Source organism: Pseudopipra pipra, chromosome 18 (genome assembly GCF_036250125.1).
Source record: "Pseudopipra pipra isolate bDixPip1 chromosome 18, bDixPip1.hap1, whole genome shotgun sequence".
NCBI classification, from domain to species: Eukaryota; Metazoa; Chordata; class Aves; order Passeriformes; family Pipridae; genus Pseudopipra; species Pseudopipra pipra.
Genome location: NC_087566.1, coordinates 12172525 through 12186166, shown reverse-complemented (window position 1 = coordinate 12186166; position 13642 = coordinate 12172525). Strand labels below are relative to the sequence as shown.

Below are 13642 nucleotides of genomic sequence, written 5' to 3'. Positions count from 1 at the left end.
AGTGAAAATACTTCAAAATTCCACAGAGATTTAAAAACTTTTCCCAGGATCACTAATAAAATGTAATACCACTTGACAGCAAATATTGGTTTGAGATGTTTGGAGTGCACTCTGCAGACACATTTGTTCATGTTGGAACAAAGAGGGATGAAAAGCTTTTTAATTAAAAGTAGGATTCCTCAAATATTTTTTTTCTGTGGTTTGCTGATTAAATGCTTATGCTCTATCAATTCTTCCCTGATGTCCAGAATTCAGTTTGAGTATGTTTAGGCCAACATCCAACACATGCAAATTCTGTTCTCCTCCCACAGTCTCCCATTTGCTAATGATGAAAGCACTACCGCCAGCACGTATTCAACTACTTCCTCAGATGGAGGCATTAATCTTTGAGGGGACAGAGCAGAGAGTTCAATTTACTAATGCAAACTATGAGTGGGGAAAGATCTACTGCTGAGATTTATGATGGGTGGAGAAAAATATAAGCATACACCCACTGTGGGAAACCTTTGAATATTGCCTTGAAATTATCTTTCTAATTTAATGCAACTTATTCTTTTTTCTAATTCAAACGTGTAGGAAAACAACGGCCAACTGATATCCTGATGACTTAAGTGATACTTTTTTCCAATACCATGTTTTAATCAGGAGTCATAAATATTGCTGTTTCTGTCTCCTGTAAGCTCAGAGTGCCATCCTTACCTCTGGGCTGCAGAGGTACAATGTAATTATCTCTGGGCTGGGGAATTGGTTAAAGCTACAGAAGTATGAGGGAATTATGCAAGAGCAAGCAAACTCAGAGTATAGATTTATAATAAAGACAGAATAAAGATTTCCATCTGGGGCTAAACTGTTCTCATTACAGTCCAACCTATGGAACAAATTATGCATGTACTGAACCAGTAGCTCAGGGTATGTCTGAAGCTCACGTAGGTACAACTTTTAAACAAGCTCTTTTAGGAGGAACCTGGAGCAGCACAGACTTCATTTTGGACTGCAAAAGTTTGACTTGGAAGGCAGGTGGATGCTGTGGAGAGCTGGTGCATGCTCAGCTACCTGCTGCTGTGTGTACTTTGCTGTAGGCACCAGAGCTTCTGTGCACACTTATGTGAGACTTCAGTCCCTCCACCCAAAGAGCAGGATGTGCCCCTTTGCCTGTGCCTTCTATGACCAGTGACATTTCACATGTGCTCCTGTATAGCTGAGACCTGAGCTGTCATATCCCAGAGAACCTGTGTCAGATGTGTGACACGTTTCTTCATGCTTTTCTAGACAGTTTCAGCTTCTTAATACAAGCATCCACCATGGGCCAGACAGCCACCTTTCCCAAGATCCTGATGTCTTTGCTTTTCTAGTTCAGCAACTCCATCCCGGTGTTCCCCACACTGCCCGATGAGAGATCAGAAGCCACCCATGAAGCTGAGCCACTGCATCTGGAAGGCGTGGGGGAATCCTTGGCCAGATGCAATCACAAAGAACAAGTTCTTTCCCTTGCTGTATATCTCTGTTTTGAAATCAAAGTTCTGCTTGATGCAGAGAGAGTTTCCAAGGCCCTCCCGTGTAATCTGTTTATTACAGCAATTGCCTCACAGACACAGACACTGAAGACCAGGACAAAAAACCCCAGCATTTCTGGAGGAAGGGAAATGCCAGACTATGAGCAAGATGTGATTGAACATGTTACCACACATGGGTTGAGCCTTATAATTGATCCCATGTCTCCTCTGTGTGTGAAATGAGTGCAAAGCCTGAAGATGAGCTTTATTATAGGCTGTAGCTCAGTCCTATATAGTGCTGCTGCTGGGTAATTAATTTTCTTCACAGAAGCAGATGCCAAAAAAGATGGACAGAGTAGCACAGGAGGAAAGATCAGAGTATGAGTTTCAGGGTACATCTGGATGAAAAGCACACACTGTATTTGTGTGGATTCAAAATCTGATGCAAATTCAGGCATGTTAAGGCAGTTACACATCCGCTTTCCACAAACCTCCTAATAGCTGAGGGTAGTTGCCAGTATCTAGGCAGAGCCAACACTAACCTGAAAGCTGGAATTTTTGCCAGATTCATCAGGAAGGAGTGAAGGTACTGAATATGCAGTGCTTGGCTGAAAATCAGTTTGGTGGAAGAAATATGTGGAAAGTCTACAAATATCTAAGTCATAAAAGTAAATATTAGCCCAGCATTAATGAATAGAAGGGAAGCTACAGGCTGAATCTAATGGAAAATTAAAATTACATCCTTTAATCATACCCATTTCTGATGTCTGCTATTAGGTTGGGTTCTGGCTCAGTACAGTAAGGGTAAGACACAGATTACAGTAGAATTGCACCAAATTCACCAGGATAGGAGAATTTTGAACACAGCCTTGTTGTGTTGCATTCCTGGAGAGGCTGAGTGAGTAGATTAATTTGGAGTCCTGAAAGCACCTGTAAATTTACAGCAGCAGCATAAGTCGTGTCAAGAGTATTTGTTCATACCTCACCAGGGATCTGCAGAAACAACGTTCCAACTCTGGTAAAATGCTTCTGTCTTAGGAAGGGAGTGATCCTCCACTCGCAACATCAGCTCTTGATCAGTGAAACGAGACACTGGATTAAGTGGTGGAGTTCACAATCTGCTCCAGCTTTCACAGCCAACTGCTCCCTGTGTCGCACGCACAGCAGGGTGGAAAACATTTAGGTGACATCTAAACACGGGATAACACAGCTGGAAAGCCTGAATGTTTGAGGTATTAGAGCATTGAGGTTATTCAAATACCAGCTGCTGGAGCAGTATGGCACTTAACATCACACACAGGAGAGGAAGAATCGCTTCCCATGTGCTTCCATAGCCCTGTCATATTACATTCGGGATTTATTTATGCTGTGGGCCACTTCACTGATTAATAGCGTTGAGAGATTTAACTGGCCACTAAATTATCCTGGCAGGCCAGGTCTGAGTTGTTTTATTACCCCCCTCCCCACACATACACACCAGCTTACTGAACAGATATTATGAATTATTGAAGGCAGCGTTTTAATGTACTCAGCAAGGTGCTCTGGCAAGGGGCTTCCTGGGTTCCTATGGCATTTTAATACCAAATATATTTCACCTACTGGCAGAGGGCTCTGGGCACTAAAGGTTGTACGTGGTGTTCAAATCTGTTAGCACTCACATCAAGGATCATTACCTAACCTGCCTGTCAAGCAGCTGATTATATTAAAATGAGGTTTGCCAATAAATAAGAGAGTCTGCAAATCCTCCACCCAGAGCAGTCTGTTTTCAGGCTAATTGGAAGCTATTTTCTGCCAGAACAAGTACTGCTTGTCCATAAATCAGCAGGTATCACTGTGCAGTTCCTCACAAGATGTCATCTCTGCCTCTGTTGGGAGCAGACCCACACTCACCACCCTCAGCCTCCCTGCACAGCTGCACACACACACTTCGCTCTGTGCCATCCATGGGGCCCCTCAAAGCAGTCCTGGCAAAGCCAGGGTTTGTTCAGGTACAGACTCAGGCCTCACTTTTGTGCTCTGGGATTCCCTCCAACATCCACTCAAGTCAACAGGATCCTCTGCAGCAGCTCCAACGTGCTTTGGCACCAGCCCTGGCTTTGGAGACCTCTGTATTAAAAATAACCAGTCACCTCATGGCATGAGGAAGACTTTTCTTTCACATAGGAAGCCAGAAGAAGGTTGCTCAGCTCTCAGCTTGGGCTTCTTTTTAGATAGGGCATGGCCATGGTGGGATGGATGAGAAGGGGCCATGACTAATACAGGGTAAGGCTCCAGGTTTAAGGACCATCTTCTTCTCCAGGAGAGAGCTAAAGTTCATGGTCAGAAAGAACCTTTCAGCCCAATAAAGTCTGTCTAAAGCAGTCCAGGTTGACAGTGAAGTCACATTATCACCTCAGGTGTCTTTGACTTTCTTAAAAGCAGCCTTAAGACAAAAATCACCAGTGAAATCTAAAATATTAGAAGTCAGCAGTGACTTCCCAGAGAAGCCTGTATCTGTCCTGTTATGAATCAGAGGCCTTTGTTGTTTTTCCTGCTCTAAAACCTGCCACTTAGAGAGCAGGTTTAACACCCTTTCACTGCTGGATTACAGCAAAGAGCCACAGAAACATGCAGGGTTATAGAAATACTCACTTCTTCCTCTCTGTCATGAACCTGGGAAGTCCAAGACATGCAACGACCTAAACATGGCATTCTCAGGCATTTTCTTTTTGTCTGGGCTCTTTCTAGGGTTTGGTGCCTCAGCACTGGTGCCAGGGGCAGGGAAGGCACTGGCCAGGAGCACCCTACTCCTGGGACCAGCTCACTTGGGATTCCCAACTGCTTCCAGCAAGCTTTCAGCTTTGCCTTGGGAAGGGACTGTTAATGAAACTTTCCTCTTTATGACTAAGTGGCTTGGAGGTGTCTGTGTTTTCAAGTTGGCCAGTAGCATATACAATTTCAAGTAGGCATTGGTCCAGCCAAGGCCTTACTCACCCCATGTAAAGGCTGGGCAGAAATGATAGCTTCCTTCATTTACAGATGTGTAAATAACAGCTGTAACAGCGAGGAATGTCCACAGCAGATAGGACAAGGCATAAGAAGTATCAGCAGCTGTGAAGGAGATCTGTCCCCCTGCTGTTGAGTTCAGAAGGGAAGTGGGGTACCCAGACAGCCGAGCACCATCACTGCTGGAGCCTTCCTGGATCAGGGTGGGTAAACATCTGAAAGGAATGACACAGGCAAGGACAAATCGTGTCCTTGGACAAGCAAATTGTGTCATGCCCAGCTCTCTTCCCGTTTCTGTGGTTTATTTTCGGTGTTCTAGTTTTGGGCAGAGGCTGAGAGTTTCTCTCCCTAAAAGCCCAAGATGAGCAGTTACTCCTAAATCTCTCCTTAGAAATTGTCACTCCTGTGTATACCAAGAAAGATCACTTGGGAAAAAAAAAAAATACTCAGGCTCTTCCTCTGGACCTGTTATCAGTTTTCTCAACTGACAAGGACAGGCTGCTCACAGGAACTTGAAAGCTGAGCCTGGCCACTGCTGGTTGCAGCAGCTGGGATCTGTACCTGTGTTGCCACACTCCAAAGCAATGATCCCTAGTCCTTGTGTGTTTCTAGGAAACCAGAGGGACAATTCACCCACACAGAAGCCCAAATCAATGAGTGGCACGCAAGAAAAGTTTCCACTGGAGCATCAGAAAGGTTTTTTTAGTGTTAAGTGCTTTCAAACCGGTTTAAAAAGTATATAAAAACAACTGCTCTGCTAAGATGTCAGACCCACCCATATCTATATTGAAGCACTTACAGCTCCACAGCAAAGAGGAAGACCTAAGGACAAGGTGATAATAAAATAAATTATTTTTAATCTGATTTTTTAAATTATTTCTTTCCTTCTCTTTTTGCACACCGGAGCTCTCTGCTCTATGAATTCACAGAGCAATTGCCCAAAATGCAGTTTAGGTGAAGCACTTGCCTAGGATCAAAGGTCTGTAGTTGTTGACTTCTTGCCTGACAAATCAGAGATGATTTTTGAGAAGTATTTAGGCATTCAGTCCCCTAGACCGTCTCTTCCTTTCCCTTATCTGTGTAAATGACAAAGTCTTTGAAGACCTAATTTCTCATCATTATTTCTGCACTACTTTGGTTACCAACTAATGTGGTAATGGTTATGTCCAATTAAAGACCAGAAATGTACACAGCTCAGCATTTGCCATTTGTCCCTTGTCAAATGCAATGAAGCACATTCACTAATAAAAACAAATATCTGAATTAAAGCAAGAGGAAAAAGGATGACCCTGGCTTATGAATTCTCTGTCCATCGCTAATGCTCTCCCCAGAGAATTGTTCTGCTAATAAGTCAGATTAACACTAATATTTCCCAGTAGAGGATTTTGGTTTTATTGACACTATAAAATGTTGCAGGATGCATTTGTGATGCACATCCACGCATTGGGAAGACACTTGACCTGGCAGTACCAAGCAGCAAGATCATCCAGAACTATGAGGGCCGTGGTGCTTTCCCATGACTCATGAATTCGTAGTCAAATATTCCATGACTCAGGGATTAACCTGACAAAACCCAGAGGGAAGAAGAGTTATTGGGTTATTGGTTGACAAGAGCCTTTTAAAATTAACATGGCATAATAAGGAGGACACCAACATCCTCTTTCTGACTCGTGAGAAACTCATCAGGAAGAGTTTTATGCATTCACTTATTACCAAGGGACCTCAGCTGGGGTTATGTAATTAGGATGGGACACTTTTTGCAGCTTCAAGGCTTGAATAGTAACATTAGTATAATCCAGTTACAGAAAGCATAACCACATGCAACAAGCTATTAATACCAGCTTGTATTTAATTGCAGTTCCCTTCCATTCTAGTGCAAATAAACAAAATATAAATACATGGAAACCAGAATGTAGCCATAAATGAACCACGAGATAAAATACAGGAGACAAGGCTGTCTGCCTCCCCTTCAGCCAAAAGGTTATGCACTTGCTCAACAGTGTAAAAAGAGTAACCTGCCCCAATGGACAGGGCATGGAAAGGGGGTCTGCACACACATATCCAAAGTCCTGGATGCATTCGTGCTCCTTGCTTTGTGATGAATTTCCTGGGAAGCTCTGGGCACCTCTGCATCAGCAACAACATAATCATGGTGGTAAATTAAGTCATGCAGACAGACCTCTCTATTCCCTCTAAAACAGGGTGGGTGGAATTGCAGAGTAGAGAGAATGAAATACATTCAATATTGTGGGGCCAGTGATCGACTGCAGCAACAGAGGCTGTAGGAAGGTCTGGGATCCTGCTGGTCAGATGTGTAAATTCCAGAGGAATACAAAGGAATTGGCACTGGAAAGCTTGTCCACTTGGGACTTACAGAGGATAGAAAATGCCCTTTTATTTTTAATTTGGCATTCATTCTCAGCCTGACTCTTCCCATCTCTGGGATCCTAATGGCCTATTTGAGTTCTCTTGGAGATATAATACTGTAGACCTAAGTCTAGGGAGCAATGCAATAAATTTCTGCTTTCAAAACATCACAACCAGTTTGGTTTAAATAACATATCATTTCAACAATACTGACTGTATGCTCAAGATTTTCTCCTTCAGAAGCTATATATGATGGATAAAAGCCAGCAGAAGAATAGAGTTTAAATGGCAGCTAGGGGAAAGAGAGGAACACTGGAACTATTTGTTTTAAGAAAACTTGTTTATTTTTAATGACATCCTGTGGTTTATAAGACTAGGATTTGTGCTTGGCACAACTTCCTTCAGATCTCAGGGTTTACACTGAGAATCAGATTTTTCTGTCAACAGTCTTAATCTTTTAAACTAATGTAGTATACTTCATGAAAAACTCCAAGCCCCTCATCATCCTCAGACTGTGTGTTTTAAGACCTTACTCAACCATTCTCAATTTACTGTAACACCCCTATAGGAGCCTGGAGCCTCACTCAGCCAGATGAAACAATTCTAATTACATTGACTCGCACCAGGAGAGGAGCTGGGTAATGCCAGCCAACATGCTTAGGAGGAGAATCAGCTTGAAAGACATGTGTAATCATTGTGACATCCATTTAACGTGTCACAGGACATGAAATTGAGGCCATGATAAAGAAGAAACCTGCTGATACCTGAGTGAGCACAGTGTGCTGTGTAAGGCACAGAAGAGCTGTCCCTGTGACTGACACAAGAAAAAGCCATTGGACCCGAGCAGCAGCAGCCATAGCAAGATGCACACTCATTCCCTCCCATGCTTGCATATTCCTTCTGATCATCCCAGGTGACAGAGAGCTGAGAGGAACAGGTCTTTGAGGATGGGAGGTTTAGTTTTTCTGACAGAGAGCTTCAGGGGAAGGTGCCCCATATCTGAAGAGGATGCCCCACTTAAATAAATATATATATATGTATATATAAGAAAAATATGCCAGGAACAATGAAAAGACAAACATTATCAGGCACTGCAAGTCAGCACTGTCACTGAGGATGAGAACTGCCACCCACAGACCCACCCACGGCCAACCAACCTGTCTAATTTGATCAGAGAAATTCTTGTGGTTGGATTCAGTTAGAAAGACCATGCACAAACAGGCCCTGGAGCAAATTACACCATTTTGACAACATGAGTGTGCTCTTATCTGAATCACAGAGGATCTGCTGTTACACAGGGGATCAAGTGTCCTCCCTGTAATGGTTCAACCAGTTCCCTCATGATCCAGGAGGCACATGCTCTGCCTCACACAGGAAATGTCCTGCCTGTCCCTGGCCATCAGCCTGGCTTGGGCCAGGTGGAGGCATCACTGGTCATCCCAGCAGTGAGTTACCCAGCATCCCTGCTGGCAGCTCCTGAGCAGCACACCATGTTCCAGATTCCAGCCTGCCACTCGTGGCTTTCCTCTCACAGAGCCCTGGAGCTGTTAAGGGCAGCCCTGCCAGTGCTGGGTTGTTCCAACACAAATGCCCCCTCACTGGAGCGCCACAGGTTGCAAGCAGCAATGAAGAACCACTGGGCTGGCAGAAAAAGGCTGCCAGAATTCCTGCCTTAATTGCCTCTAGCAAGGGAGGGGAGATGAAAAATTTCAGGAGAACATGAGTAATGAAAATGTTCCAGATTCACAATGAGCGATGAATAAAGGCAGCGTTAAACCTATTCTGTAACCACACAAAGTGACCAGCTTATACATTGCTGCCTTACATAACATCTGGGTTTTTTTTTTCCTTCTCCTTGTTATCCAGAAAAATCAAGGCCTCTTTGCTGTTTGCCCTCTAACTTCATTGAAGAGTAAATCCTCTTATCATACACTTCACTGTAACAGGTTTGTGTACATGTATCTTCCAGAAAATTTCCAACAGAACTCCCTGTGCTGACTGCAAGAACTGTTATCAATCAACTGTTTTTAAATAGACAATGATGCATACATAGCCTTGGCACAGGGTTTGTTTTAGACCTGTATTTCATTTATCTTGAAAAAGAGATATGTTTAGCAGAGTTATCTCTTTGTGTCCTTGACCTCTACCAACTGCCAGTGCTGAAGACCCAGGGGCAGTAAAGGATTTAGCCCTTTGCCACCCACTGTTCAAAGGTGTCACTCAGTGAAGGTTAGGGTCAGGCTATGCTAATAAATTGAATTTAAGCATTTCTAATGTGGACAATATAGTGCCTACCCACCTTCTACTCTCTGCCTGGAATATATACATTTTAATATATACATTATTACAGCCCCAATAGGCATGACTGTCAAGTGCCAGCCTGAGCCCAGAAGCAAAACAGGACAGAGCCCTTAGAGAAGCAGGCTACTGGGAGGTTCCTCAGCTCTTCAGTGATCTCAGAAGTGACCTAAGTAAGAAGGAGGGAGCTTAAAGAGCTTAAAGAGGCCAAAATGGATCCTTTCTGGAAATACAGAGAGCAGCTGAAGCAGACTCAAACAGTGCCTCTTGTCTCTGCTGTGTGTGATGAATAGGATAAAAAAGGAAGCCAGAAAGAGCTCCACCTCTGACATTAGTTTTTTTTTTCTGAAGCTCTTGACATTTTTAATAGCTTTTCAGTTACCCAAAGTAGATGTGATTTAACTTGATGTTATAATATTAGTACTGTCTGCTGTGTAAAATGAAACACTAGAAATACCAACCAAAGTACAGCACAAAGGGAAGGTAATTATAGGCAGTATTTAAGCCTGAAGAGTCAATCCTTTAAGTTTCAGGGCTAATGAATTCCTGATAAGAAACTTCTGAGACAGAAAACTCATGGTAGAACTAATAGGGAATATCTAATTAACTTGAGAAAGCAATCAGAATTTGTCAAGCACAGGTAGTTATCCAGTCCAGACTGATCCCAGGAAAGGCTGTGACTTTCTGGGAATTATGGAAGATCTCAAGTAATACAGACAAAAAGACCAAGGGGGATGGAAGAAAGAAGAAAAAAGGTAGAATCCACAAAGAGCACATTGAGATCTCCAGGCCTGTGCTACTGAGAAAGTCCATCTAGCTAGAGACTAAGCCTTGCCACAGATTGGATAATTTTTTTGCAAGAATTGATGAAAACATCTTGCACATCCTACCAAAAAAAATAATCCCACAGATATTCCCAGTTTATTTTATAGCCAAAGTGCCATCAGCACATCATACCTATTGCTCTGAACTAAGCCCCAGGGCAGAAACATCTTGCTATTTTTTCCTCCACCATGGATCCTGCTCCTGAACCAACACCCCCAGCTGCACAGAGCCAAGCAGACCCCACAGACAGAGCAGTGTGGGTTTCCTTGGGACTAGTTTTTTTTGAACTGCAGACATCCAACTCATGACTACCTGGTACAACATCTATTTTAGTATGATAGAGCAGGGGGGCAAATCTCAGTTATTGCCCTGAGTGCTGCTTACCTTGTGTGATAGGACAGATTTTAACCTACAGAACACTGCTGTAGCCAGAGCATTGGATGGTTGCATTCCTTGTCATGCTTTGCTACTGATCTTGGCATATGGAATCCCATAAGGCTGGTTTATGCCTTTCCTTCCTTTACCCTGAGTTTTGAACAGGCTCAGTGATACCAAACTAGCTTGTTTCCTGAGCTAGCTCACGCCTGGGGCTGTCTCACCACTCTGTTCCTGGGTTTACCAAGCAGCAAAGCACAGCAGCTTCCCAAATGCTTCAGTCCCAAAGAAACTCAGGCCTCCACATGGCTTTAAGCTTGGAACTTTCCAAAGGAAGGCAGCTCTGAAATATTTGTGTGCAGACTGACAGCTTGTGTCCCAGGCACTGGGACAGAAATCACTAGCAGAGCTCCAGAGTTCAGAGTGAAAATGCTGTTCTGCATGAAACTGCACAGAAAGACCAGATAGTTCTCATTTGACACAGGGATAGTCTGATGATTTGTCTCAGGTTTTTTGTTTGGTTGGTTTTTAAGGCTATGTTTCAATCACTCTCAGTCATTTCCCCTCAAGTTAAAACCCAGCTGTTAATTGTAGGTGTTTCATCTCGGTGAGTTTGTGAAGCTGGAGCCAGTACAGTGGAAATCCCACACTGGGCACCAAAAGACTCTGCTGAAGTTTATCGTTTACTGCTTGAATGGAAAGAGTAACAACCCAATACAAATATTTGGACTTCTCTTTGTTCCTGGCAGGGCTCTTGCAGCACACACACGAGCAGATTGCGTTTGGTTTTGCTAGGATGGGAGAAGCAACAGAGACACAGCTGGGTAGGAGCCAAATCCAGCACACAGGAGAGGCAGAGGCTGCTCCAGGGCTGTGCCCAGGTGTGCAGGGCTGGAGCACCAGAAGAGGTAGTTTTATCAAGGCAGGATGAGTTGGTTCCTGGAATCTTATCAGAGTGTAGATCAAGGATGATTTTTGATCATGAAGAGCAGCACAGGGCAGAGTCTCCCACGGGTAAATCCTCTGTTTATGGGACTGTGAGCAGAACTGAACCAACCACCAAAAGATACAGATCTTTTGCTCCAGATCTGAGCAAAAATCCCGGTGGTCCAGACCTGGACCTTCTTCAAAACTGCTCCAGCATTGTTACATCCCACTTGACCACAGCACACCTTTAACCAGACAAACAGCATTCTTCAAAACAACAGCATTTTCCTGTCCTTTTTTCAGAGTAAGGGCAGGACCACTGGAAAGCTCAGCAGCCCTGGCTGCATGACCATGCAGTTGTGTGTCCCACTGCTTTCACATCTGCTACAAATCCAAACACACAGCGCTGCTGTGGTAGGGCCACAGCAGTGCTCACCTTGTGTTTGATGCTGTGGAAACTCATGCAACTCCCCCACCCTCAAAAAGCACAGGAGCAGGAGATCAGAGCCCTGCGCCGCCCGCAGCCCAGAAGGCCGTGAGTGGACCTGGTTTCGCTGATAACAACGGCACAATTTACACACCCGCTGGAAAAACAAACAGTCTGGTGGTTGATAAGCCTGATTCCCTGGCTCCCAGCCCAAGAAGCAAAGCTTGGGAGCACAGAGGAAAGGATTCAGAAGACAGGCCTGGAGTCAAACACCCACCACAGAGGTTATTGAGCAGGGACCTGCACTTGCACAGGGACAAGATGAGGAGCACTTGTGAGGGCACTGTCTCCCCAGCTGGCTGCTGCTCCACTCTCCCTTCTGGCACTGGATTTCACCAGCAATCACAAGGGGCTGCTTGTCTCCTGTTTGGAATATGAGTCCCTAGTAACATAATCAATATAAAAGGCAAGATTAGCATTAACTTCCAATGTTTCTCTCACTGCCTTAATCCAGCATGTTTTGCTAAATACTAAATAATACCAAATACTGCACCTAGGCATTTGTTCTGGCATGAAAAAAGCCAAATTAAATCTGCCCTGCAATCGTGGCTTCAAAAGGCAAAAAGTGAAGGAGAAAATCCAATAGCAGCAATGTCTTTGCTGCTCTGCCCATAACAATGGGCTCAGCCAGACACAGCAGCAGCACAAGCTGCTCTTCTGCAGTGCTGGGAAGAGCCACCCAAAATACCAATCTTCAGAAGTTCAGTGCTAGGATGGATATTCACAGATACGTGTTTGAATTATTGCTTAACATTTACCAGAGCTCTTCACATCCATCTCTGCCAACACAGCCCAGAGCTGGGTTCAAGCGAGGTGAGAGCCCTGACTCCAGGCTGAGAACAATAGGGCACTTTCTCTCTGCTATCTGCTGCACAGGTACAGCCCCAGAGCTCCCCTGGGCACACCTGCCCAGCCCAAACAAACCTGAGATAGCGTGGGCAGGAGCACACACAGCTCTGCCTGTCGGCAGAGCCTGCTGGCTGGTGTTTGTTTGTTCACCCATAGAGACACGGGCAAGCACGTAGGGAGCAGGGTCAGATTAAAACTCAACGCCTCATTTGTGTTTGCAAGGCTCAGGATGGCATTAGAGCACTTCCCATGCTTTGGGATACTTCTTCCGAGCTGGTAAAGCAGCCCCTTCAGGTATTTGGCAAGACCATTTCTCTTGGCAGCCTCCTGGTGGGACCCAAGAAGACAGGAACTGCTGAAGGATCAACATCTCCTGGCAAGCACTTACCAAGTCAGCCCGTACCAGTCTTCAGATACTCAAGCAAGGAGAGACATTACCCCTGAATGGCTTTGCTCAGGATCTGCAGAGGTGCCAGCTCACACAGCTATAGCCACTTCATCCTGCCCATGCCAAAGGGACTGGTAGAGCAGGGCAAAGCACAAAGCCCTGCGCTCACGGTAACATGGGAGGCGAGGACACCTGCACTGGCTCCCAGCGGGGTGGACAGATCGCCTTTGGCAGCGCCCAGAGGAACATGTTTCACTTTCCTAATGAGAAACAGCCTCTGCCAGTGGAGCAGCACTGGGGCCATCCCCCTCTGCACGACAAACAACACCAGCTCTGGTGCAGATCTCAGCGGGGCAGCCGACAGACGAGCTGCCGCGACAGAGCACGCGGAGCAAAGTTCTTCCATTACGTCACTGCTACCTCGAGTGACCCAAGGGGTAAGAATAACAGCCAGGCTCCTCTACATCATGCTGCCAGAACTATTTAGACAGGCTCCCGAGGGCAGCCATGAGCTTGCTCCCCTGGCAGGCTCACAGGGAGAAGAGCTTTGAGAACTAGGGCCCATCCATACCCCCGAAGGAGATGGAGGCCAATAAGGACATGACTTCCTTCATTCCTATAAATGCAGGAGGTGCCAAGTGTCTGATA

General features: G+C 45.0%; 1 protein-coding gene across 1 annotated transcript in view; it reads right to left on the bottom strand.

Annotated features, from left to right (window-relative positions):
- ULK1 (unc-51 like autophagy activating kinase 1) overlaps positions 1-13304 on the bottom strand; it is a 94651-nt gene extending 81347 nt beyond the window's left edge. The window contains exon 1 of the mRNA XM_064675239.1: positions 12995-13304. The gene's annotated coding sequence lies outside the window, so the exon portion shown is untranslated. The remainder of the gene's footprint in view (positions 1-12994) is intronic.
- Between the last annotated feature and the right edge of the window lie 338 nt (positions 13305-13642).